General features: G+C 36.9%; 1 non-coding gene across 1 annotated transcript; it reads right to left on the bottom strand.

Moving 5' to 3' along the window:
* Positions 1-22,622: 22,622 nt before the first annotated feature.
* LOC115944699 (U6 spliceosomal RNA) lies at positions 22,623-22,726 on the bottom strand. Its single transcript, XR_004079220.1, has one exon. It is a non-coding gene; the product is annotated as a U6 spliceosomal RNA (small nuclear RNA).
* Positions 22,727-23,144: the final 418 nt, after the last annotated feature.

The raw sequence follows: 23,144 nt of genomic DNA on the forward strand, positions 1-23,144 counted from the left end.
TTTTTAAGATATGTTATATAAATGGCAGATGCATTTCTATCTAAATGGATATAAGGCTTCCTTTTAAGATAGTTTTATTTAAATAAGGAAGAAGTTGTCAAGTGAAGATTCAGATGAAATTATTGAGAAAACATTTATTTGGGAAAGGGTACATGAGTGTCAAATGTCAACTAGACAGACCGAATAAAAATTACAAGTGTTTAAAAAGGAAATTACTAAGGTCATACTATTTGGGGGTTGAAATATTTTATTTTGTCATTGGCTGGGTCTGCATGTAAAGGTAGGGATGATAGCAGCTTTTTTTTTTTTTTTAATTGGGTGAACGGAGATGTTGACTGGACAGATCTTACTATTCTATCTTATCAGTAAATACACTGATTATAAATGAATTAAACACTTCGGTCAAAAGGCCAATAATTTTTTAAAAAGGATCCAACTACCTGTGTCTAGACAAAACACATTTTAGATGCAAAGACACAAATTGGTGGAAAATAAAAGCATAGAAAAAGATGTAATATGGGGGCGCCTGGGTGGCTCAGATGGTTAAGCGTCTGCCTTCAGCTCGGGGCATGAGCTCAGGGTCCTGGGATTGAGCCCCATATCGGGCTCCTGGTTTAGCGAGGAGTCTGCTTCTCCCTCTCCCTCCGCCTCTCTCCCCTGCTCATATTCCCTCTCTCTTGCTCTCTCTCTGTCACGTGAATTAAAAAAAAAATTTAAAAAAGACATAATATGAAAGCAGTAAACAAAAGAGGCAGATGAAATATAAGGAAAAAAATAGACGTTAGGACAAAAGCTGTTAGAGTCAAAGCATGACATTTTATAATAATAACAAGATCAATCCATCAGGACTTGTGTTAATATTAAAGAGGGGTTTTGTTTGTTTGTTTGTTTGTTTGTTTTGAGGAGTTACATGTTCTGATACTGCCTAGTTACATGTAATGTTTATTTTCCAACAAGTCTGTTATTTTCACTTAAATTATTTATAGTGAACAGGGATCTTAGGTGATGCTCTGGTACTTTGACGTGAGGAATTTATTGGCACACCCACTGGTATCCAGGTGCAACCTCTGATTTGCATACCGCGGAAGAGGCTCATGGAAGACAACCTGCATCTCATTGGTACCGAAGGACAGAGTGCTAGCCTGAAGAGAGTCTCGGGGGGCCCTGAGAGAAGAATCCCTGTATATGAGGAAAGAGCCCGGCGTGATAGAACAGCTTCAGCAGTGCAATCTGTGCCAGGGGAAACTGCAGCAGACGGGAAGTGAGGAGGGAGTGGCTGGGAGATGTGACTTGGTGGGAAGTCTATGAGAGCTCTCCAGTAGAAACCTCTACTCCTCCACTCGGAGACCTTATCCCTTTTCCCTGATGGAAGAAAGTGAAGAGTTCTAAGAAGTAAATTAGACCTAGGGTGGGGAGATGGAGGAGAGAGCAGATTCCCAAGGGGGTCCCAGAGGTCAAGTAAGGATCAAGGCCATGATGGGAGACCTGAGTAAAAGCTGAACCCGGCAGCGTGGAGCTGTGTGCATAAGCAACTAGCCTCACAGCGAGAGCAAATTCCAAGCAGAGGAAAGGCAGATGCGCTGGAAAGCATTCAAATTAAATTTGAAATGATTCTCCCCGGGGAACCCAAAAAAAGGAGATTCAAAAAGACTTTAAAAATGTCAAGAAAAGTCTAGAAAACTATACAAAGTTCAAGAAAGGCCATTTCTCATTGAGAGGTACTGACTGATGCAGCAGCCTTAGGGATAAACTGCAAAATAAACCCGTGAGTGGAATGTAGAATACTTATTACTATGAAGCAATATATTTGCATGTACTGTGTAAAACATTTCTCATATTATTGTATGTGATCCTTATAACTTGCCCATTACATGGTTCAGGAAACTGAAATTCAGGGAGTTTAGAGTGACCTCCCGGAGATCCCCAGCTACTAAGTGTTGCTGGCTCAATCGCAGGCCTTGTGATGGCCACACCAGTGGGCTCATTACATCACCTGCAATCTCACAGCTTCCAGGATGAGTAGACCATGCCCCCTTTATGCTCAGTCTGCAGGAGCCCAGCATGTGTTTTCATCAGTCAGAGTGGACTTCTCAATAGGCCTAGTAGAAAACTAGTCACATGCTGCCCAGAAGGCAAGATTACTTTCACCTTGGGCCTCAACCAGACATTCATCCTCTTCATCCATGTATTTGTAAAGCCCAGACCCTGCCATTCCCTACTGGAGTCTTAACAGCAGAAGTCTTTTTAACCTCCAAAAGCACAGTATCTGGAGAGACACATTTCACATTAGGGTGACAGGTGGCTGACTAGAGAGAGAAGGGAGAAAAGGGTTGACTCAAAATGAGATGTAGGAGACAGACCTTATTCTCTAATCGACAGGATGGAACAAAAATTTAGAATTATGGTTTCAATACCTTTGAATATCAGCTTCTGTTCTAATCCGGACTATTGAGCTAGGATCTGGCACCATATACCTGCACTAATCATCAGAACAGGGTGACTGCTCCTTTTTTCAAGAGAGTGGGGATTAGAGAGAAGGACGTATGTTGGCAGTATAAACCTTCCTAGGTTCCTAAGGATTTGTTAAATGAGTAGATGAATCAGACTTTTCTTTTTTTTAACTGCAGGTCTCAGGTTGGAGGATAAGAAAAGTACAAAGTGGTACCTTGGGGCAATACAGTACCTAACTACAGTTTTTGGTAGAACATCTGCCTCCACTAAAATCCCATTTTAAAAGCTTTTATGGTATTCTACCAAGATATGTCAAGACTAAATTTGTCACCTTTGGTGGGAGACAGTCAAATGGTACACTTGAATTATAATTTGCTATTCCAGGAGAACAAAAGAGACACATACTTTAGATTTTTAAATTATAATAATCTGTAGCAGGATCATCAACATCACCACCACCACCATCATCATCATCAACATCAAGGATTAGGCACATATGGCAGAACTGAAAAGAAAATCTGGATCTATCAGAAAAAGAGGAATGCCAAATGAGGAATTCTTTTAACAAAGAAAAATACTAAATGACACACTTAAAAAAAATTATGCTATCTAATCTTTCTTGAAATTAAACAGAAGAGAGCCATGTAAGACAGAAAAAAAAGGCAAGGTGAATAGAATAACAGTAGTTATTAATAGCAATAGTATATCCATATCTGAAAACAAACATGCCCCATTCCTCATTTTCCACTTCTAAAAATAACCTATGGAAATTTCATTTAGTTGATTGCTCCATCAAAATCATCACCTAAGTCATAGAAAATTGTTCAGTTACGAGACGTGCCATAACAGTCTACAGAAACTCAATTCCTCCAAGCTTCTCATGTCCATGTGAGCCTTTGATCTCATCTTCCTTTGGAAAACAGTTGCCTGCCTTCCTTGCATGGAAAAATTAAGTATCACGAAAAGTGTTAGTTCTTATAAAAACCACCTCAGTTGGAAGACAAAGAAACAAGCCTGGCATCTTATTAAAGATCTTTAAAAATTTGAGATCAAACTGGTTTCTTACATTGCAGAAACATTAAGAGTTTGTTCTACAACTCAAGCATCTTGACAGAACCTTCCCCCTCAATAACCATCTGTCACCACATATAGTTGTTGTTTGTGATTAGCTTCCTTATTATCAAATAATAAAGGAAATGATCCTGAATTTAACATATTTGTTTTTATGTAATTCACAATTTCACTGCTTAGCCTCCTGCTTAGTTCAGTTGACTTTTCTTCCCCTTGAGGCAAGAGTTTATTAAGGTTGGAAGCAGTAAGAGCCTTTCTGGAACAAACTCCTTAATCTGGGCAAGAACTCCAGATTATTTTCCCGTCATTACAAATATGCCATCAGAATTTATTCCTAAATTAAATTTAAACTCTGAATCACATTTCCTGACAGAATAATCACCATCATGTTCAAATGATATGTATGTAAAAGAATTGCCCTGTTAGCAATATCTATTATTAGTGGAAAATATTTGGCTAGCTTTATTTGTTCTGACTTGGTTTTCCATACCATTCTCCCATTCCTGAATATGCCAAGTTGTGGTGTCATCAGAGATGACCTCTGTTACCTTCTTTGTGGCAGAGTCACCCAATATTTCCGAGCAAAAACCTTCCATATAGTTGTTTGCCTAAGCCTCAGCCATTGCATGTAGGGTTACATTATAGTTAACCCGTAAAGCATGAATGTTTATACGTGAAATATAAAGTTTATGTGTGAAATAGTGAACATGTACTTCTGTCAGGTTCTCATTTCAATATTTTTTCTTTCGAAGAATTTTTTTTAGAGTCACACATATTTCTTTATGCTATAAGTTCAAATCCTGCTTAAATTTTTATAATTTTACTTCATTAGCCAGTAGATTTCACAAGTAACACATTGAGCTTTTAGCACTTCTCCATCAATAGTGGCCACAAAACTAAACTCCAAATACATGAAGCATCATTTTTCCAATTAAAACTAGTATGGGTTCTTATGGTCTTCCTTTCTTAGTAATAACTCATATTTTGTCATCACATTCAGAAAAAAAAATCTTTCTCTTAGCAAAAAAAAAAAAAAAAATCCAGTGAACTAAACTTAGAAAAAGTCCATCTGTAAATTAGGATTAAGTATAAATAATATAAATTTTACTTATCAAAGATAGCTAACAATGTTATTTTTTAAATTTAAATGTAAATTTAAAAATTCAGAATTTTTTTTATTATTATGTTCAGAATTAAAAACAAAATAACTAAAAATAAATTGTGAATAATGCTTATATGTTCTCAGATTTTTATACACTTTTGGGTTATAGTTCACAAACTGATTTTAAAATATTACACATAACCAGTATACAATTAAACCACAAGCAAATCACCACATGTGTTCAGCATTTGAACTGATCTATATTCTATTAAACAATATGAGCTCTGGGATGCCTGGGTGGCTCAGTCAGTTAAGCGTCTGCCTTTGGCTCAGGTCATGATCCCTGGGTCCTGGGATAGAGTTCCCACATTGCATCAGGCTCCTTGCTTAGCAGGGAACCTGTTTCTCCCTCTGCCTGCAGCTCCCCCGGCTTGTGCGATCTCCCATGCACGCTCTCTGACAAATAAAATCTTTAAAATAAATAAATAAAATAAACAAGATGAGTTCTCTGATCATAAGCTTGGATACCATGGTGTACCAATTGCTATAATGGTTTCCAAATACTTCAACTTTCTGTACTTTCTTTATATTCTTTTTTTTTTTAAGATTTTATTTGACAGAGAGAGAGAGAAAGAGAGAGAGTAGCAGAGGGAGAGGGAGAAGCAGACTCCCCGCTGAGCAGGGAGCCGATGCGGGGCTCGCTCGATGTGGGGCTGGATCCCAGGATGCTGGGATCATGACCTAAGTCGAAGGCAGACACTTAATGATTGAGCCACTCAGGTGTCCCTTTCTTTGTATTCTATTGCTGCGAGCCGGTAACCGATAGTTTGCACACTGGCACAGAATGCAGAGCTCACTTTGACAATATAATATCTATTTAAAGAGAAATATATATTTTAAATCTGTAATCTGTATTATTGCCTCTCATTATATGTTTTCTCAAAAAAACTTTACATGAATCAGATTTATTTAGTCGTTGTCATTATTCCAACCTTGATGTTCTCTTTTATTTTAGGAAGTATATCCTGGTATAATTTTCAGCTAGCCCTTAGCAAAGCTCCTAACCTCACTTCAGACATTTCCTTCAGCAAAACTAGGAAAATCATTTATTACCAAATATTTTTAATAGAAAATCTGACTGTTTTGGCATCTTTTTCCCACCCTGCCTGAGAAAAACTGACATTACCTTTTTAAAGGCTTTTAAACAGAGATCACACAGGACTCTTTTAAAGGGAGAGAAAACAATGGTAGCAGCCCTTGGGAGAAATTAGTCCCCTGGATTTCAGAGGGGAAGATATTTGGAGGTTTTGTGAGACTTAGGAGCTCATGCCTCACTCCCTTGAAGCAACTGTGAATGTTAGCACAACTACAGAGGGCATGATGCCGTCGTAAACGAGGGAGCCTGTATCTGAGATACCAAGGCTCTAAACTTGCTAAAGTCTCTGCTCTCAAACTTTGGCAGAGATGCCACAGAGCAGATTGCCTCCAAAGCAACAGGCAAGTATATCAGTGATCATCCCAGTGGAAAGAAACCAAATGGCCCTTGCCAAATTTTCTGGATCTCATCAGATTCCCAGGACCTTTACACAACCCTGGCAATGGAGAGGGAGGCCCAATGATGAATGATATTGGGTCTCCTACCATTTTGGCCAGATAGAGATGCAGAATAGAAATCTGCCATAGAGAAATGAAGAGCTATAGAATTTACAAATTAACACCCACAACACATTCAAATTTCTATAGAATAACAGCTAGCAAATAAGTTCCATATTCAGGAGATTTATAAAAGCTTTTTAATGCTATTGGCTTTGTGACAAACAATTTCAATATATTCTACCCCTACACGGATCTTCATAGTGTTCATTCAATTACTTGTTTATTCCCCAAAAGTTTATTGAGTTCCTTCTGTGTACTAGGAACTGTTTTAGGTGCTGTGGTTGTAGTTAGAAACAAAAGAGACAATAACTACTGCATCCATGGAACTTCTGTTTTCCCCGTTCTTCATCACAGATTCCCCATGGCTGAGCCATAAAGATTCCCCTGCAGTCCTCATGGTGCAAGATCAGAGTTGGTGCTCCCAAAAAGAAACCTACAGTGAGTAGGGGTGGAGGTTGCTGGTTCCGCCTGCCCCGGGTTCTCTTTTCCTACTGGAGGAACCACAGGCTTAGGGGAGACGTCCTCACAGTGCTGTGTGGGGGAGGAACAATGCAGTCAACATGCAGCTGCTTCTCTTACCCTACTAATGCAGACTGTCTTGGTCTCTGCGATGCAGGGCACACTTCAGCCTCACCTCTGCATGCTAGGATCCTTTCACTGATACCTTTTTTTTTTTTTTTTTTGCATTTTTTTTTTTTAAGGGGGAGCAAAGTCAGGAACAACCTATGTCACCATCTTGGTGAGTCACTTCCTCACATCTCAATTTTGACCCAGGGACCTCATCACTACTAAAGATATAAATACCTCTCCCTTTTGATCTCATCAATGTCATGGAAGAAAATATACTTCCCCAGAAGGAAGTGGCTCCTAGGCTTCAGAGATACTAATATATCATCTGGGTGGATATGATTCCTGCCCACTCGGTAATTACTTCTTGAAACAGAGTGACACTAAATACAACTTGAAGCTTGTAAGCTAACGCATTCACTGTATCTCAAAGCATAGCTCATAATCATCAAAATCTATGAATCTCTTTTGAAATTGTTTATTTCCATGAAATTACACTATAATTTTTTTGGATTCTGTTTGACTTCAGAGAATTCTGCAATAGGAAATGAGGCTTCTCCATAGTGGCCGTGTGCATAATCTACATATAATCAATCTGTATTAGTCTGGTTTCTCCAGAGAAACAAACCAGTCTCTTTATATATGAAGAGATTTATTATAATGAATTGGCTCATGTGATTATGGAGGCTGAGAATCCCACAGTCTGCAGTTGGCAAGCTGACGTCCCGGAGAGCCAATGGTATAGTTCAGTCCGAGTCCAAGTCCAAAGGCAGAAGACCAATGTCTCAGCTTTAGGACCATCAGGCAGAAAGTAAATTCGCTCCTGCTCAGCCTTTTTTTGTTCTATTTGGGCCTCCAGTGGGTTGGATGAGGCCCACTCACACTGAGGAGGGCAACCTGCTTTACTCAGTCTGCTGATTCTAGTGTTAATCTCACCAGAAACACAAACACACCCAGAAAAATGTTTAACCAGATATTTGGGCACTCCATGGCTCAGTCAAGTTGACACATAAAATTAACAATTACACCATGTTTTACTGGACAATCTGCCCAGGATGGTAAATGAAATTGTAGTCATTCAACAAATTTGACGAATATTTATTAGCTCCTATTGTTCATTGGTTCCCAGTGTAGGTTCTTGGGATACAGTAGTAATTAAAACAGACAAAACCCAACTCATGGAGTTGACATAAAGAAGTATATTCCATATTTCACAGGCACTGGCTTTCCACTATTTTTTTTAATAAAGATTTTATTTGTCAGAGAGAGAGAGAACACAAGCAGGGGGAGTGGCAGGCAGAGGGAGAGGAGAAGCAGGCCCCCTGCTGAGCAAGGAGTCCAATGCAGGACTTGATCCCAGGAACCTGGGATCATGACCTGAGCCGAAGGCAGACATTTAACCGACTGAGACACCCAGACGTCCCTCCACTGTCTACTGAAGGACCTCCAGGCTCTCGCAAATGTGTTCCATCCCACAGCATCCAAATATTCTAGGACTTTAGTCAATTAGTCAACAAATAATTGTTGAATGAATGAACGTCAGCCATTTTCTTCCTTTCTTCCCTCCTGGGCCTATTTTTCCTCTGTGTAGCTAGATGAGAGCGCCTCACATCTGAAAACATCTGAGGCTCACAGCTGACTCAGCTCTTGATGATTACCACTATGACCTTCACAAGTACCACAAAACTGTCCAGGACCCTTAAGAGGCCAAAGGGATCTTAGTTCCCTGGAGTCTTCAGCTCAGGGAAGATAGTCTAAGGTTCATGCAGAAATGGAGGTGGGTGGATGGAGTGTGAGGACTTTCCCCCCTCCTCTTACTCTTTGGTGTTACACTATGATACACAGGTAAACAAAAAGGGCCATCTGTACTCAACTTAAAAAGCTGTTACAACAAACAAATTTGTGATTAAAAAAAAAAATAGATGTATAGTCCCCTAAACCTACGTGAATCCCAGGAAATTGGAGGAAGGTTTGGAGGGAGGTTGAGAATCTAAAATCAACCATGCTATACTCAAAATTGCCTATTGGGTGACGGAGTCCTTGCCATTGGACCCGCCCCATGCATCTGACTCATCTTTCTTTTTTTTTTTTTTTAAAGATTTTATTTATTTATTTGAGAGAGAGAGAATGAGAGACAGAGAGCATGAGAGGGAGAAAGGTCAGAGGGAGAAGCAGACTCCCTGCTGAGCAGGGAGCCCGATGCGGGACTCGATCCCGGGACTCCAGGATCATGACCTGAGCCGAAGGCAGTCGCTTAACCAACTGAGCCACCCAGGCGCCCCTGACTCATCTTTCTTTAGGATGACTTATCTCTTAAGAGGTGCTTCATTCCTAATATAGATTTCTGGTGAACGAGTGCCACCTGTCCTCCAGACATGTCTGGTCATGTTTTAGCTCCAGCAGTGCACACGCCACAGATCAAACTGGCATCCCAACTACACACATAATCTGGTTTGAATCTGAACTACCACCTCCTTGAACAAATCAACGTCAGACATGTTTGCCATCCCTGAGTTTTTAAGACAAATACATTCGACGTCTTGCCATCTCAGTAGAAAATTCAATCTTGTGAGTCATAAAAGATCTGACAAGTTGGTTCCATTAGAGGACTTTAATTCCAAAAAGTTCTTGATTTGAAAAAAAAAAATCCCTTTGCAAAAGTTTCTCCTATGTGTCCTATGTGACTAAAATTTAAAAATTATATCCCTAGAATTTGCTTGATCTTCTTCCAATGAGCCATACAAATATTTCTGTGGTAATATTTAAAGGCCTCTGATCGTATTAAAGGACCAAACAAAAAGAAAAGTTTTAAACTTGATATTTCCTTTTCTGTCACACTGTACAAAATCTGACTTGCAACATTCCCAGCACAGAATCTCCTAACAAAAGATGCAGGAAAAAGTGTGACATGCTAGCCTGCTCTCTGACTTGAGCAAGACTCCGAAATCTTCCCTTTCGCCAGTCAGTTACAAATGCTCCACTTGCGAGAAGTTAACCCAATTCTTCCAGGTCTATAACACATTTCTCAAATTCTTCACTGCAAATGAGTTAGCCCCTCCTAGTTTTTGTGTGCCTATATACTTAATTTTATTTTGCTCTGTTTTGGTATTGAATAGATTACCAACAACTACCATTTATTGAGAGCTAGACAAGGTTGTAAAACATTTTCCCTAATCTCCATAACAACCTGCAAGGCAAATATTCTTTTTCACACATATAGCCATGGAGGTAACTGTGCTGAAAAAATAACTTGACTCACTTGTCCAAGGTCACCCAACCAGAGACTACAAATTAAGGTTTAAAAAAAAAGGTTTTGATGAATTTCTCATGGTCCCTGTACGTCAGTAATAATGAATAATGAATGTCACCATTACAACACAGCTATGGTTAGAAAGAAAGAGTGAAATTTTGTGGTTTAGTTAATGCTCTGGAAAGTTTTGAAAACCAACCTCCACACAGTTTCCTGTGTTCTTCTTGCTGATAAAGGCCTACATGAAAGAGGAAACAGTGCTATTAGCTCTCTCCTTTGGATATGCACAGAACAACTTGCATATGAAATTTTGCCCCATATTAACTCTAACTGAAGCCAACCCTATTTGTTCTTGGTTGGCATCAGATTTTATTTTTTTATTTTTTATTTTTAAATTATTTATTTGTCAGAGAGAGAGAGAGCAGGTGGAGCAGCAGAAAGAGGGAGAAGCAGGCTTCCCGCTGAGCAGGGAGCCCGATGCGGGACTCGATCCCGGGACCCTGAGAACATGACCTGAGCTGAAGGCAGACACCTAACCGACTGAGCCACCCAGGCATCCCTGGCATCAGATTTTAAATATGATCATAAATATACATTTATGTTTAGTAACAACAGGGATGATGTTGCAATGCAGATGCTGTTGACACCAGCTAGAACCCGAGGTCCCTACCTTTGCTGCCCACCTGCTTGTACTCACTAATGTTTATCTTATATTTTTTTCTGAAGCAATTCTTTCTGGCTTACCTCTTAACTCAGGCAAATGAAACCTGAAACCACCCCTCAGGTGATGGTCACTGTCCTCACAAGACGTCCCCGTGGCGCAGGCCACCCAGATCTTTTGAGCTAAACCCCTGACCTGTTCCTGCATAGATGGACCACAGAGGGACCTCTGGAATGATCTACAATTACCTTTACCTCATTATAATACTAAACTCTCTAACCAAGGAGGAGCATCAGCCACATTTACATAACGTACAATGTATGTATGGGCATGTTTCCTTAAGGTGCATGAGTGATCTTATGCCTGCCTCTACATAACGATGATAGGGCTTCCCTATCTAAGTATTCTTCTTAACCCTAAACAAAACCATTCACCCTCTGTTGGGGAGTCATGGCTTTGATAGCCATTCCCCATGATCTCCTTATTTGTTACAAATAAAGTTTTCTTTGCACCACAACTCATCTGGTGCACTTTCTGTGACTCACCAACGAGCGAACTCACATTGGTTCAGGTACACTGTCACAATACTGAACTTTGTATTCAGTGTTGCTACAGGTATACTGGAATATGTAAAAAAGGAAAAGTGCCATGTTCAAAACTTTTAAATTACAGAGGGTTTACCCTTAACTAATATTTACCAGGTAGGAAGTCAATGATTAGGAGGAATATAAAAATTCACTAGGGAAAATGTATTCAAAAAGTTGTTCAAATGGGAAATTAGATTTAAAACTGGCAGTATTAGCAATGTTTTTTTTTTTATCACTAGAGCTCTTTATTGGTATTATTTTGTAAAATTTCTCATGAGTGGTTTTTTAATTACCACTTCTGTCCAATTGTTATTTCTCTGCATATTCAACCTACATTTCACCCAGAAACATTTTGAGTAAACTTGACTAATGTTTAGTTTCAGACAAACTTATTTCAGAGTGTCTTATCCCTTTTAAGATACAATTTGTCACCAAGTCATCTTTTCAATAAGTTTTTCTTCAAAAATTATATCTTTTTCTTTGCAAGTGTTGACCATATATAACTCCTCTGGAAAAGCAAGTGGCAATAAAATGTGGGAATTCATTTGAAACAGGAGCAATACCAGAAATCATAGGTCTCAATGTCATCTGTTGACATCCAGAAAGACCCTCAGAAGAACCAATTGCTCAAGCAAAGTGTAGTTTATCAGTGGTATAAAAAAGCAACAGTCCCCTACAGTGGGAAGGCTATAGTTGGTATCTAATTCTCGTTTTTAATCAAGAATGAAGAGTATTAGCATGGAGTTAAATACCAGAAGAAACAGCTGAAAAGAGTTGAAAGTCATTGTCTTTGGAGGCATTGTGAAGGGGAAGAAACTACAGATTCTCATCAAAGCCCTCATGGGCTCTTCCTTCTCTCCTTCCCTTTTCTTTCTTTCTTCTTCTTCTTCCCTTCTTCTTCTTCTTCCCCTGCCCTTTTATTCTCTTTAAAAATATTTATTGGTTACCTTCCCTTACTTTTTTTTTTTTTGAGGAGTCTTAGGCCAGCAATATCTGTGGAACAAAGTCCAAATATGGAAAGAATAAAGGCTGAAATGAACCCTGTAATGTTGGATTATAAGTGGGCATATTAGTGTAAGCTCATTTTTAAGAATACACATATGGAAATAGATATAGATGTAAGTACATGTGTATGAGTGTGTCTGTGAAGATATCTTTCTTATTTCTGCCTTCTGAGAGACCCAGAAGTAATAATATCTCAGTAACAATGAGAACATCTAGTACTTAGATCTTTGTTTCTAAATAATATTCTTAATTTTTAATTAAAAACCCAGTACTCCTTGGAGAAATGGCCGATTCCAGGGCTTAAATAGAAAAAGTACATGACAAGCCTAGTACATCTTTTTGTCACAGGAGGTACTCAATAAAATGGCTGAAGGATTTGCAAAAAGGGCCTAGAAGCTAGCTTGAAGGGGCTCCCACTAGCCAAAAGTTAAATAATTTTAGCCTCAAAATAAATAATGACAGTAATAATTACAACTTACTGAATGAAAAGGGAATTCATATTTCCATATTGATATGAAAAATGAGTGAGTGATTTTTTAAGTGGAGAAGGAAAGTCATACGTTAAAATAGAAGGCCAAATAACATAATTTGAAGGAATGATAAGGAAAAGAATCAGTATTTAGCAATTATCATAATAATAACTGATTCAGGAATGAATCATCAATGGATGATAAGGCAAGTGGATGAGTTTCTTGAATAACAGGATATATATATAGTTATTTGTAAACTTTACAGTGAATAAACTGGGTAGATATCACTCTACCAAAACGTTCAAAGTTCTCATAAGTAATGGGGCAAAACAACGTCCGTCACATGCCTCACTGAGAACACAGAACCATTTCTGTGGATTTCCTACCAAAAATCATTACCTGGATCTGATCATGAGAAAATATCAGACAAGCTAATGTTGAAGAATTCTAGCAAATGACTAACCTGTACTCTCCAAAAATATCAAGGTCACAAAAGACAAGAAAACACTTTGGAAAACTATCAGACTGGAGGTGTCTATTGAACTACTATTATTTTTAAAGATTTTATTTATTTATTTGAGAGAGAGTGAGAGCACGAGTAGAGGCAGAGGGAGAAGCAGACTGCCTGCTGAGCAGGGAGCCCGATGTGGAACTCTCAATCCCAGGACCCTGGGATCATGACCTGAGCCAAAGGCAGATGCTTAACCGACTGAGCCACCCAGGCGCCCCCTTTTGAGCTATTATTGGTATATGCAGAACATAATCCTGGATCAGAAGAAATGAAAAATATTTTATATAAAATCATGGTGATTAACATAACAAAATAAAAAAAATGTTAAAAAAAAAAGCGTTATTGGAAGTTTCTACCAGGTAAGTTAGGCTTTTCCAGATAGAAAATAAACAGTAAAACTACCTCTATTTGCAGATGAAATAATCTTTCATGCAGAAAATCCTAAGGAATCCATGAAAACCTATTAGAGTTAATAAATGAATTCAGCAAGGTTATGGGACACAAGACCAACATACAATAGTCAATTGCACTTCTTTTCACCAGCTTTGAACAATCTGAAAATTAAATTAAAAACAATTTCATTTATAATAGCATCAAAAATTAAAATGCTTAAGAATAAAAATAACAAAAGTATAAGATTTCTACGTTGAAAATCACAAAATATTGTTGAAAGGAATTAAAGAGCACTTAATAATGGAAAGACATCTATGTTCATGAATGGAAAGACTTCATGTTAAGATGGCAAAACTTACCATATTGATCTGCAGATTCAATGTAATCAAAATCCCAGCTGGCGTTTTTTTTTTTTTTTTAACTGACAAGCTGATCTTAAAAGTCATATGGGAATACAAGAGACTCAGAGTAGCCAAAACAATCTTGAAAAAGAATGAAGTTGGGGGATGCATGCTTGCCAATTCCATTACAAAACTGCAGTAATCAAGAATGTGTGGTACTGACATAAAGAGAGACATATAGATCAATGAAATAGAATTTAGAGTCCAGTAATAAACCCAAACATTTATGGGCAATTGATTGTCGACAAGGATGTCAAACAATTTAATGGGGAAAGAATAATCTTTTGACGTACAATGCTTGCACAACCAGATATCGACCTACAAAAGAATACAGTTGGACTTCTACATCACATGTTAAAAATTAACCCAAAATCAAAGACCTAAATGTAAGAGCTAAACTTTAATATTCTTTGAAGGTGCAAATCTTTATGACTTTGAATTAGGTAATGTTTTCCTGGATACGACACTTAAAGCACAAGTCACTAAGGAAATAAAATAGATAAACTGGACTTCATCAAAATTTTAAACGGTGTACTTCAAAGGACACCGTTGATACATAAAGAACTCTTTATGTATATAGAAATACACATATATAAAAATAACTTACAGCTCAAAGACAACACAATTTAGAAAAGGGAAAGGATCTGTATAGACAATTCTACAAAGAAGATATACAAATTGCCAAAAAGACCATGAAAAGATTATTATTAGTCATTAGGGAAATGCAAATAAACCACAATGAAATAACACTTCACATACTCTAAGAAACTACAATTAAAAAGATAGGCAATAGTAAGTGTTGACGAGGATGTGGAGAAATTGGAATGCTCAAACATTGCTTGATGGAAAGATAAATAGTACAGCTGCTTTAGAAAACAGACGGTCAGTTCCTCAAAATGTTAAACATAGAGTTACCATATGACCCAGAAATCTCAATTCTAGGTATCTATTCCCCAGAATGAATACATATATCCACCTAAAACTTGTATATAAATGTTCATAGCAGCATTATTCATAATAACTGAAAAGCAAAACCTAAATTTTTATTGACTGAAGAATGGTTAAACAAAATGTAGTACCTCTATAAAATGGAATATTATTGGCCATAAGAAGGAATTAAGTATGGATAGGTGTTATAACATGGATAAGCTCAGAAACATTATGCTACATGAAAGAAGCCAGTCACCAAAGATCACATATTTTGTTTTGAGCTTGTTTTGATTAAATATTTAAAATACAGAATCATTACATGTTGTATATTTTTTTTTTAAAGATTTTATTTATTTATTCATGAGAGACAGAGAGAGAGAGAGGCAGAGGGAGAAGCAGGCTCCCAAGGAGCAGGGAGCCCGATGTGGGACTCGATCCCAGGACCCTGAGATCATGACCTGAGCCGAAGGCAGACGCCCAACCATCTGAGCCACCCAGGCGCCCCTACATGTTGTATATTTAAAGAGACAGTAAAAAAAGGAAATTGTCATCAATTCAAGTTACACCTAAGAATAATAGAGGCTTTTGAATCCCAAGGAGAACAAAGTTTTAAAAAATGAATAAGCAAATACATTTATTAAAACTTTGAGGATATTTAACAATTTATTGAAGTCAGGAAAATAGATCAATTCTTCATATATCAACTGTAGGAACCTAGATGTCCCAGAAATTATATTTCCAAGGATATGCTTTATAAAATTAATATTACATTCTTTGTTAAACTGGGACTTTGGCAACTTTGGGTATAATTTCACCCCTGAACCTATACCATGATGAATTAGTCAGCAGCAGCACATTCCATCTCTGGGAAATGGCCAGAACGGGCAACTCCCTAGAAACAAAAAGTAGATTAGTGGTTGGCTAGGACTAAGTGGGAGGAGGAAGAGAATGATTGATAATGGATACAAAGTTTCTCTGGGGGGTAATGGAAAATTGAAATAATTAAATTAAATTAAATTAAATTAAATTAAAAATAAAATTAGAGTGATGGTTGCACAACTCTAAAAATAACTGAATTGCATATTTTCCCCCTACCTTTCCCCCTCTCGAACTGTACACTTTTAACAGCCAACCTTTATGATATATTGCATTTCTATAAAGTTGTTAATAAATAATATACACAGAGAGAAAGAGACCAATAAGGTAAATGTGGTAAGATATTAACAAATAGGGAACCTGGGTGGTAGGTACATGGAATTTCTAAATTTTGCAGCTTTTCTGTGAGTTAAATTTATTTCAAAATAAAAAATAAAAATAAGCTTTATGGTGTCCCGACTTTTTTAACTAAATGCATGTATCATAGTAATAAAATTTTAAAAATTATGGAACAGATATGGGTTTAGAATGAAGTAAGAGATAACATGGTCTAGTCAGGATGACTCCAGAACTCCAAGAGGCACCATCCAATAATATAATGGCCAGACATTCCCCACTAATCTGTAGCTTTAAATTCAATGTACGGGGCCTATCTGGCAAAGCTCTAGAGTTGGCCAGTTTTTAGCTCTGCTGCGTAGGTAACTTATATATGCTATCAGGGTGTAGTAGGCAGAATTCTAAGATCACCTGCAGTGACTCAACCCTGGTATAATGCCCTCCTCAAGTGTGAGCGGGAACTGTGAAGGTAACAGTACAGTCCCTCCCATGGCTGGATTATGTCATATGGCAGAGTTGACTTTAAGAAAGAAAAGACCTGACCTAAGCACATGACCCTTTTAAATCTGGGTCTTGACATTAGAGACAAAGGAGCCAGAGATTTGACAGGAGTTTCCACATTGCCTGCTTTAAAGATATAGGGGGCCACATGGCCAAAAATGTAGGCAGCCTCTGGGAACTGAGAGCAACCCCCAACTGACAGCCAGCAAGGAGATTGGAACCTCCGTTCTATAGCCTCAAGGAATGCGATTCTGCCAACGGCCTGAATGAGGTTGGAAGTCGATTCTTCTTCGTAGGCTCTAGATGGGAAAGCAGCTGCGTGGACACCTTGATTTTGGCATTGTGAGATCCTGAGCAGAGAACCAAGTCATGCAGTGCCGGGACTTCTGCCCTAGAGAACGGTGAGCTAATAAATGTGTTGTTTTAAGCTGGGAAGTTTGTGATGATATATTACAAAGCAAAAGAAAATGATACACAGAGTATCCATTTCCTCACATATAAAATTAGAATAGGACGCCTGGGTGACTCAGTTGGTTAAGCGTTTGCCTTCGGCTCAGGTCATGATCCCAGGGTCCTGGGACTGAGCCCCACATTGGGCTCCCTGCTCAGCCAAGAGTCTACTTCTCCCTCTGCCTTTGCCCCTCCCCCCCAATCATGCTCTCTCTCTCTCGCTTGCTCTCTCTCAAGTAAATAAAATCTTTAAAAAAATAAAATAAAATGAGAATAATAGCACTATCTGCCTCATAGCAAGGTGAATCCTTACCAGATAAAAGAATCATATAAAATATTTAGCAGTCTTTCATGTAGTACATACTTAATTTAGGTTAGCTCTCATTATCATTACTTTTACTCTTGTTATTGAGATCAGGTAAAGCAAAATCTCAAAAAAAATCAGAATCTTCTCCAGTAACCCATAATAAACTTATTCATTAATATGCTATCCAAGATATTTTGTCACACCCAGGATATGAGTAATATTCCTAATATCATTCAGAATTAAGGCTTTGGTTTTTATTCAAGATCTGATTTATCCCAATGGTAGCATATCTTAGTGAAAGATAACTTTCTCAGTCCTTTAAAGTATTCATCACACGGCCACCTGTCAAGTTTTGATGATGGGTGGATAATGATGGAGATAGCAGGGAACATTCTTATAAATGTTTCCTGAATATGGCATTTAAAATTTTATCCGTTAACTGTAAAACTGAAATACTCCTGCCAACTAACAGAGCCAAGATGGTACTCATGAAACAAACAAGCCAAACCACCTGAATAAAATCACACTTGTAAAATGGACTGAATAGTTTTGTGTCACCTAATCCCCGCTATGGGCTAATACTCAGCATGGCTGATAGCCAGACTCTAACATCGACTGATTGTAATGTGTACCTGTGCATATGTGAAGCAAAACACCATTTATTCCCAGGTGGTATTTATCTAAAGATAAATAAGTGAAGCAGTGAAGCAGAAAAATTGCTAACCCATATAGCATTAAGCTAGCTTTACCTCAAACACTTCATAATTTCCATTTATGTTTCATGATATCACCAAGATTGCCATGGATTCATTCTCCTTGCTACTGAGTAAGGGCGGCACTCATTCCTAGATCCTCCCTTCCCATCAAATTTAAAACTGTACCAGTATTTTAAGATCTCTAGAATTCAAAGAAATGCACCACTGAATGACCAGAGCAGTCGAGAATGTCAGGTAGATCCATGGTCTGCAATAAACGTCTTCAAAACATAAAAATGATGGAGAAATGAAATTGGAATATACCGTCTCAGCAAAGTGAAAATGTCACTAAGCTATTTGACTTTCTGAAATTAAGACATAATTTTGAGAAAATCATTAATCAACAGTTATTAAATACCTGACTATGATAAACAACTTTTGATAGCTGAGATTCCTAGCTAAGAAAATTAAGTTTAAAATTTATTTAAAGTCTCATTCAACTCTCCTTACCTTACATATAAATCTATTCTAACTGGAGTCATTTCATGTTGCCCTTTAAATTTTGAATCCTAACAACATTCTTATTTTAATCATTCTTGAAACATTACTAATTTTTGGAATGAAGGTTTATCCATTATTTTTACAAAACACCTTAGCTTATCATTAAAAAGAATGCTGACTTAAAAGTTGTATGTTTTATATACATTTAATTTGTATCTTGATTATTTATTAGCACATCACATTCAAAATACTTCGCTAGCTGAACAGAGTGGCATATCAATAAATCAAATGCAGACTTAATCCTGATATCAGAATAATGATGTACAGAACATCTTCATATACGGGGCTGTGGGGGAGGGGAGGGCAGGTAACTTCCCACATTAAAGTACCCAAAATTATTTGAGAACTATTTTAATGTTTAGTTAAGACTCAGTAAATTTGTGAGGCATAAATAGATATTTGAGAGTGTAATTCCAAATATAGAAAAATAATATAAGTTCGAGCTACATATTTTGTTATTAAATATCATTCTTTTAATGATATTACTATAACATAAAGAAAAAAGTTAGGGGGTTTGTCTGTTTTTCAAAAGAAAATTAGTCTCTTTACTTCATAGCAGCATTTCTAAACCAGATATGCTTTGGAAAATCAATCACTGTAATCCCCTTTTGGTGTGTGCAGGCTTTTTGCAAGAGGGTCCATAACTTTACTTCAATACTAAAAATGATGTTGAGTTCTCAAAATTATAAGAACCATGGATTATTTCATTGTTATCAGAGATTTAAATAAATGTTGAGTAGATGCCTATCAAAGTGTTAAAATTATTTTATCTGATAAAATATAGTGATAAAAAGAATTTTATTATTTTTAATTTGAAAAATACTTTAAAAATATATAAAAAGAAAAAAGAAATCACCTGTAAATCTACCACAATGTGTATATACACTGATGTGTATTCTCCCCTCCCACATCTCACACTAGACTCGTTATGTTATATTAACAATTTGAAATGGTCTTTGTAGATGTTATCCCAAGTTTATGCAGACATATTTATGCATATTTACATTACATTCACATACATATTTATTTTTTATAAAAAGGAGTCCTGATATATATGTACAAACTTATTTTAATTACAAATACACTGTGGACATATTTTCAGATCTGTACACATATATCTACATCATTCTTTTTATTGTTTGTATAACACTGCTCACCTCCAAACATGTTACATAATTTAGTCCTTCATTATGTTTATTGTCTAGTTCCTTCCACAGATAAGCTTCATTGGATAAAGAGTTCTTCATTTCTGCCATATCCAAGTGCTTAGGTTAGTCCTACCATATAGCAGGTTCTCAACAAATACTTGTTGAATGAATCAAGTTTTAACTAATGTAAACCCATAACATGTTTTGCTATACTCTTATTAATGAACTTATTTTGATTGTGTTCTTTGCTATTAAGAGAAATATTTCAAGACTGTCTCTATGGATATATCTTCCCTTACTGAGGCAGTTATTTCTTAAATTCCTGGAAGGTAACTGCTAGGTTATAGATTATATGCTTTTAAAAATAGTATTGCTAAACTGTCCTCCAAAAATGTTATACCAAATTAAATTCCTAATAGAAGATATGAGTCGGCCATTTAGTCTTATTCTTTGTAACTTTCTGCTTTTCCAATTTCCTATAACTGACATTAATTATCTTAATCAGAAGAGCCATGATTTAAAAAATTAGTTTTTATTTTCTTGATCATCCTAGAAACATAATTTAACAGTCTAAAACTTGAACATAACAGATATCCATATCATTTGGACTATAGTAGTCTTTTTTCACTCATTTAAGTTATTCCAGTACTTAATTTTAAAAAATTGTTATTTCAGTGTCTATCAACAATTTACTACCAATTTACTTATCAAAAGTAAGCCTTACAACATGCTTACTGGAACAGAGTAATTAGAAAGATGTAACTAATTTTCTAAAGTTGATGTTGTCTTATAATTTGCAGAGTAGCGTGAAGAGAAATGCTTTTAATAATAAATGATTTTTTACTAATGATGAGTTATTAATAAATAAATGTATTTGCCTCTCAGCCCTTTTAGTAAAAGTCCAGGGAGGAAAGAAACAAAATTTTCAGAGTACACAAAATATATATTAGTTTCCAGGTTTGGAATGTTTCTAAGCAGCCAGTAGACTGAAAAAGGAGTTATTCAGCTTTAAATTTGACCTTATTGTTCAATAAGTGTGACCATGGCCTTGGTAAACTGTTGTCCTTCTACAAAACTTATACTATTAACCCGGAGTCATGATACTAGAGCTGCTTATTCAGACCTTCTGACAAATTGCACTGAACCAATCATGTATGTCTGCATCTCATCTAAGTAGAAATAGACACAGGGAGGAGATTGTGTCAGGGTGCAAAGATTCCCTTTGTGAAGGGAAAGCAAATGGTAGCTGTAATAGGACTGGACCCTCCATCACTGCCTCTGTCTTCTGACTTATTTATCCAGGGACAATATTCATTGTCTCCCAAACAGTTCAAAAGCTAATAAAACTTCATAACCAGTGGACTTCTGATTTATATAATAGCAAGTTATAAGTAATCGAATAGAAAATCTGTAATGAATAGAAAAAAGTCCCACTTTAATCAACATTGAAGAATACTTCTAAATGCCATGGGTGCGGTGGCGTGATTTTAGACTTCTGCAAAGTAAGCAAGCCCCGCTCTCAAGGAATCTGCATGTCGCCTAGCAGCCAAGGAGATTCAGAGAAAGAGGTAAGCAAGAAAACATGGCAATTTGAGTTGGTATTCTAATCTAGAGGTGAACTTTGTGATGCTTCATTTCAGTGTTACTGTAAGAAATTATATACAGCTACTACTCGTTAGATGAGCGAACACAATGTGATCATGAAAGAACTGGAAAATCTCAAGTGGCTTTCCCATTAATTAAATTCCCTGACAGGGATTCAAGACCTAAGTCATCCTTCAGCATTCTGGTTTTTAACTTTTCCCTCAAATTAACATATTTATGTTTACTCAGATTCCTTTATTCATTTTTTCATCTTTTCTCTAGTTATGAAGAAAAAGTTATCTTTCCAACTTTCTTTTTTTTAAGATTTTATTTACTTATTTGAGAGAGAGAGAGAGAGTGCATGAGCAGGGGGGCAGGGGCAGAGGGAGAGGGAGAAGCAGACTCCCCACTGAGCAGAGAGGCTGACGTGGGTCTCAATCCCAGGACCCTAGGATCATGACCTGAGCCATAGGCAGACGCTTAACCAACTGAGCTACCCAGTCACCCCTCTTTCCAACTTTCTAATGCTTCTTAAACTTCAAGTATTTGCATGGATAGGCTTCAAAAGGCCAGTTTTTTTAAAAAGGCTTTTGTGAAATTAAATTCTTTGAATAGCTATTATCAAAGTATTATTTTAATCCTAACAAGATCAGGGCCCTAATGAAGCCCCTTGTCGGTTAAAGTCAATATTCTCCTTTTATTACTTAAAGGTGTCTGCCAAGGATCTCAAAGGCATTAATTTATTGTGAAATTTGTAGATGAATTTCTTGAAAGGTATGTCCTCCTATTTATCCAGGCTGCCTGTATATTATTGTCCCACTGTTTACTTTAATATGTTTTTTCCATGCAAATTCAATGTCTCATTCCTTTATTGGGAAGGTACTATCATACTGTTGAACTTGGTAGATAGTCAATCAAAGATTCACTTAATAAATTAACCCTACAGATACTGATTGAACACCTTCTGTGTATAAAGTAAAACAGTAGCTGCTGAGGTAAAGACAAAAGTAAATTAATCACAGACCTAATTCTCCTAAAGTTAACAATCAAGTGGCAGAGATGGTGACAAGACATATAATTTGGTGGCCGAGTAAAACATTGAGAAGAAAATGGAGGAGGAGAAAGTGAAATTCTTACGTGTCATCCTTGTGCAGGGCCATGCTAATCTGCTCAGTATTGGTCCAATTTAGTATATGTGCTGCCAGAGAGAGCAGGAAAGTGAAATTTTTAGATACTGAAACTTCCTAATTTACCATTAAGGCAGAATTTACATAATTACACGGGTTCCACTGCAAAAAATTCTGAATTTTCTTATTTAAACATTTACTACATCTCTCATTCATTTATTCCACATACCATTATTTATTGAGCGCCTCCTGTGTGGACAATACTGCATAAGGTTATGTCAGAATACAGAAGTGATGTATTATCTAAAAATAAAATATTTAGACATTTCAGGGTTGCTATTTTTCATAGAGATGCTTTTATAGCTTGGCCCAGAATTTTCTAGAGGGCTTAAGCTGACTTTCATAGAAACCACCTTTTATATTGTACTTAACATTTTTTACATCATTTTTTATCTTAATGTTAAAATCTTAAAGTTCATGTTTTTGGACTTTCGATTTCAAAAG

This window comes from Leptonychotes weddellii, chromosome 1 (genome assembly GCF_054177405.1).
Source record: "Leptonychotes weddellii isolate Sample4059 chromosome 1, ASM5417740v2, whole genome shotgun sequence".
Classification (NCBI taxonomy): domain Eukaryota; kingdom Metazoa; phylum Chordata; class Mammalia; order Carnivora; family Phocidae; genus Leptonychotes; species Leptonychotes weddellii.